This window comes from Bos indicus x Bos taurus, chromosome 7, assembly GCF_003369695.1.
Source record: "Bos indicus x Bos taurus breed Angus x Brahman F1 hybrid chromosome 7, Bos_hybrid_MaternalHap_v2.0, whole genome shotgun sequence".
In the NCBI taxonomy this organism is placed as follows: Eukaryota; Metazoa; Chordata; class Mammalia; order Artiodactyla; family Bovidae; genus Bos; species Bos indicus x Bos taurus.
The window spans coordinates 12,192,124-12,198,123 of NC_040082.1; positions in this window are offsets into that span (position 1 = coordinate 12,192,124).

Below are 6,000 nucleotides of genomic sequence, written 5' to 3' on the forward strand. Positions count from 1 at the left end.
TCAGAAAAGGCTCTGGAGGATGAGGCATTCAGGCTTTCAAGAGGGATGCGACTGGGCAGAAGTGGGTAGGAAAACTTCCCAATCGAGTCTGGGTGATCACTCAAAGAGCCACGAGAGCCCACTGTTTCTACAGAAGGCAAATCAGTTTGAAAACCTGAAACTCCATCTTTGCCTATAAGAAGTTTTAAGGTAGAATAAAACACTGTAACCGTAGGAATACCCCAGACAGGGATAACCACAAATAATCCCCAAGTCCTAGTGAACTGAAAACATTTTTATGCCATTGTTAAAAGCAGCCTGGTAGGGACCTCCTGAATAAATCAGGTTATAAAGGACTAATGTATAAAAGAAAAGGTTTTTCTGTCAGTTTGGCACATGTGTCCATTAATTTAAAAGATCCAGGCACCAACTGATGTTTTATAAGAATTAAAGAAACTTGGCTATGTAAGACCATCATATCCGACTTCTGATTTATTTTAAGGTTACAGAAAAAAAACTTAAAACTCTGATTCCCACTAGTCTCCTACCACCAAGCACAAGATGTTCTAGATACAACATAAGGGAATTGACTCATGCATAACAAATTTTTTCATTATGACCACTGCATCTTCCCAACCCCGGCAGCTCTACATGGCCCGTGGGACTGCAACAGAAGCAGTGTAATTTATTTCTTCCCCAAAATCCATTCAGGTAATGTTTCTCCTGTCCGTTTGCATAGATGTTAAACTTCTCTCTGCTTTGTTCTCTTATAGGTGTTTACTAGAACACTTTTTATTTATTTTTTTTTAATTTTATTTTATTTTTAAACTTTACATAATTGTATTAGTTTTGCCAAATATCAAAATGAATCCACCACAGGTATACATGTGTTCCCCATCCTGAACCCTCCTCCCTCCTCCCTCCCCATACCATCCCTCTGGGTCGTCCCAGTGCACTAGCCCCAAGCATCCAGTATTGTGCATCGAACCTGGACTGGCATCTCATTTCATACATGATATTTTACATGTTTCAATGCCATTCTCCCAAATAAGGTCAGAATTAAATCTTGGTTGAAAGAAAACATGAGGGTTATTTGTGTAACAGATTAAGTAAATGGACTTTGTAAAGAAGATGAAAAGTTTCAAGGTTAAAAAAAAAGTCTGTGTCAAACCTAAATACATAAGGTACTGTGTTATTCACAAACATTTCAGTATTATAGCCACAGAAAACATTTTTAAAAATCAGCCTCTTACCTTGGAAAAAATGTGCAATTTCCTCCCAATAATGGTTTTACTAGATTTTTTTTCTTTTATCTAGCACAAAACTGACATTTATCTGTCATCACTGGGTCCTTGGGGATTTGCATTATATTAACATTATCACTTTACCATATTTGCAGAGCTTAAGCCAGCCCAATAGTAAATCTCTTTGGAGATTAATAAAGATGAAACACATAGATAAAATTTCAGAATCTGAAAAATTATCAGCAAAACTATTTTGTTGGCAATCTTCTTAATGCTGAAGGAATTAACTAAGCTCAGTTTTTATGGGACAAAGTGTATGCTTTTAAAATATAAGTTTAATTTCTCAATTACCTCCATTTCTAATTCTTCAGAGTCTTAAGCTCCTAAATGTCTGTTTTCCTTAGCAATAAACACATTCTTTCAAAATTACAGTAATAGTCAAGAAAATAATCACTGGACAGTAAGTTCAAGCACTGAAGTATTTCTCAGTACAAATTAAATAGAGGTATACATATACCCACTAGTAGGTTCTGCCTCAATTTTAATCCATACTCTGGTTCCCTGGGGGTGGGGCTCATAGATGTGGAAAATGTTCTTTATTTACTGTATTAGTAAAGAACACAGGGTAAACACAGAGATAGAATGCTAACAGCCTTGTAACATAAAAAAAAAAAAAACCTGTGTTCCAGGTGCAAAGTATATTGTGTAGGTGACTGAGTCACACCTAGTCAACAAAACAGAGTAGTTACTGAACACACACGCCTTGTGTTGAGGACCACACATTCCTTAAGTCTTTGGATGGGACGGGATCAAACAAAGAATCAAGTTACCACACTACAATTCTGTGGCTTGGAAGCCTTTCCTATGTTTCCAGCAAAGACTTTGAGAACTTTGAAATATATTTAGTATTTTAATATAAAGAAAGTAAGCAGTGATATAGCTACTTTCTTAAATCCTGTAATATAACCTGGATTCTGCCATCATTAAAACTACTACAAAACTGAAATATTCCTGGTCAGGTGGCAGTAAGGCCACACTTATTCAAACATGAATCTTCTACTCTGTTTCCTTCTCTGTCTTCTGTAAGCTTGGGTCATTCCTTTGTACTACCAAAATTCAAAGCAAAACACCACTTATCAGTTGCTTTCCCCCAAGAAACCTAGAATTTTCAGGTATGTCCCTAACATTCTGACTTACCAAGAGCATACTGGAAAAATCACCTTTCCAGAAAGGGGGGAAAAAAAAAAAAGATGAAAATATTCCTGTTTCCTTTATTGGTCCATTGGAGTTGGTGATGGACAGGGAGGCCTGGGGTGCTGCGATTCATGGGGTCACAAAGAGTCAGACACGACTGACCAACTGAAGTGAACTAAAGGATATTCTTCAAATACTGCCTTAATTCTTTTTAAATATGTTTTAACTTAGTGTCCTTTTAAGTGTTATTATTGGTTACTCTGAACTTTAACATGTATCCCATTTTTCCAAAGATCATTTTTTTAAAAGTCACAGAATGACAGAAGCACAGTGTACATTAGTCATGCTACAACTTCCTGAATTTCTACACTTTGGTCTTACGAGTTACAAGTCCACATGTGCCTCCATGTGTCCAGCAAAGTTTTAGCTTATGGCAAATGCAGAAGCACTCCAGCTTTGCCCTCAAAACACGTAAAATCAAGCTGGTGCTCTATACTGCATCCATGAAACCGTTATTAAAAAATACACCTAACATAAGAATTAAATGATATAAAAATGATGTTTTCTCATTTTTAAGACTGAGGAGCCCCAGGGGGGTTCCCACTTGCTTTGTTTCCTGTAGAAATCATCCCGCCTTTTCAATGACTGTATTAAGCTTGCATGGCAGTTGGGAAGGTCTTGTCTTCATTTTCAACTGACCAAGGCAGTTCTTCATTGTCACTGAGTCTTCCCAGGTGGCGCAGTGGTAAAGAATCCACCTACCAAGCTAGGAGATGTGGGTTCAATCCCTGGGTCAGAAAGATCCCCCAGAGAAGGGAATGGCAACCCACTCCAATACTCTTGCCTGGAGAATCCCATGGACAGAGGAGCCTGGTGGGCTACAGTCCAAGGGGTCACAAAGAGTCGGACATGACTGAGCATGCACACATTACGTAATATAGTGAGTATATGGTTATGATGAAACCCTTTTCCACTGGACATAATTACCTGTCTCAGCTTCTTCACAGCTGTTACTACTGATGCTAGAAGAGAGGTTTTACTGCCCTCTCCCCTCCTGCAAGCAAGCTCTGTTTCTCCCCTCCTACCCTGCAGTCCTTTACTTCCTTTTCACTTTTTCCTCTGGAAAACTTCTTCTTTTATAAAAGTGGCTGCACTTTATTGCTCTCCTCTCTTTTCTTATCATCTGCCTTCTGTCACAGCCCAGCTGGGAATTGATCGAATGAAAAAAGCTAGAGCTGGAATTGTTTCAAGTCATTTTCTCCTGAGCCCCAGGGCACCCCAGGAACTGATTCATATACTTCTCACCTCTTTGCAACCTTCTCTCATCTCTTCCAAGTGCCAGGCTAAAACCACCAAACAGCATGTGGCAGCCTGTCACCAAAGGAAACACGTGGTCCCAAACCCCATTATCACTATGACATTTGATGCCTCAGACAGTGAGCCTAATGCCTTGCCTTTGCCAACACTCATCAAGTCAAGAAAATTATAGAATGTAATCAAGTTATCCATCTTTGTGAGTTGTGCTGTGTCTTGTCTAGTACTGTAATTAAATGAGTTGTACATACTGAAATAAGGAGATCAGCCAGGTATCAAGGAGTCTTGTTCTCAAGTTTGCTACAAACATCTGCTCAGGGCTCTTAGGATGAAGAGTTGTCTTTTTCCATCTTCACTATTAGAAGTAAATTGGTTATAATAAAGGGGAAAATACAGGTTATAGCCAAGAATTCTAAGCATGTAGCAAGACATACGAGACTTATATATCAGATTGACAACTAGCTGGCTTCATTGTCAACTAGTGACTCCAAACACCAAGAATCAGTACTTTTATGCAAACTAAAAGATGTCTTTTTATCAGTGATATTGCTATGAATGTTAAGACCCTTAAATAGAGTCATGCTGCTGCTGCTAAGTCGCTTCAGTCGTGTCCGACTTTGTGCGACCCCATAGATGGCAGCCCACCAGGCTCCCCCATCCCTGGGATTCTCCAGGCAAGAACACTGAAGTGGGTTGCCATTTCCTTCTCCAATGCATGAGAATGAAAAGTGAAAGTGAAGTTGCTCAGTTGTGTCCGACTCTTAGCGACCCCATGGACTGCAGCCCACCAGGCTCCTCTGTCCATGGGACTTTCCAGGCAAGAGTACTAGAGTGGGGTGCCATTGCCTTCTCCAAAATAAAGTCATAAGGGCATGCATATGTTCATAGTGGCGAAAAGTGAAAGAAGAACTATTGTAGCCATTAAGGCTAATATACCACAAGAATGACTATAAAACACACTATGGTCTACCAAGGTTTATATGTGTTCTAAGCCAGAGAAGCCTGGAACATTCTCAACAACTACACAGCAAAAGCTAAGTGAGGATAGCCCTATTGCAAGAGAAAGAAAACAGGTTAAGATGAAAGTTATTGAATTATACTTGTGTTTTTATTCCCTAACTTTAAAGGAAATGCTTTCAAAATTCCTTATAGACTTAATCTTGGCTCCTTTATGCAAAGTGATAAACTGTTTTAACTGTAGGGATTGCTTTATGGGAAATTTTTACTGGCTTTTTAAACTTAAACTGTCAAAATAGTCACTCTGACTTTCTCAGGAATTGAACAAGGCTGAAAATACTTTCCAGTTATTATAATTCAGACGGATTCAAAGCACAATCAAAGCAGAGTCTCCAGCCCATTGTCAGGAGGGAAAAAAAAATGAGGTTGTGAATGCTAAGCACTAAGGCATCTTCTGTAAATGGACCGGCAAGGATTGTAAAGTGGTTTATTTTTCAGTATTACTTTTTCCCACAAGCCAGGAAAAAAAAAAAACACACACACACACTATATGTTAACAGTGGCCTCCCATTTCTCCAGTTTACAAATGGCTTACATTCCCCCTAATGATTTTATATCTTTTCACTTCTTCAAAGTTTCTGGTCCATGGGTTATTAATTTGCCTCTGTGTTTTGAAAGAGACTACCATGTGCTTTCTAGCAGCCATCACTCTTTTTGGTGTGGTTTCTTAGGCCATTAGAAGATGGGCATCAGTGATGACTGTGACTTCCAGATCACATTCTTGTTAGAAATTGCCCAACCTCTCTTTCCCTCTCCTATTGCCTTTAATGCAGGTATGATGCTGGTGACACAGCTCTGTCCATACAGACAAAGGAAAACATCCTGAAAAATGGTGGATGGATCGAACAAAGGAAGCCTGGTCCTCAAATGTCCTGCTAGATCATAATCATTTACATGCATCAGCTGGTTTCTTACCTTTTATATAGGAAAGAAATAAGTTTCTACCATGTTTGGGTCCCTACTTTTGTTTTTCTTTATTATAGCACCTCAGCTTATCTTCTATTGCAACTGTTTTATTTTTCATTTTATAAAGTTTTTGTTTTTTTTTTTTTACTATTCTGGATGAGAATTTAAAAAGTCTCAGTGAGTAAACTCCAAAAAGTAACACAAACAGTAATACTGATACAATTAGAAAGTGTTTTACATTAAGTTAACAATTGTCTAAGAAATTTATCATGACTAGAAGATGACAAACACTACCCAAAAGTTTATAAAATGTCCCATAATTCTGAATTGTGCAAAATAAAATTTC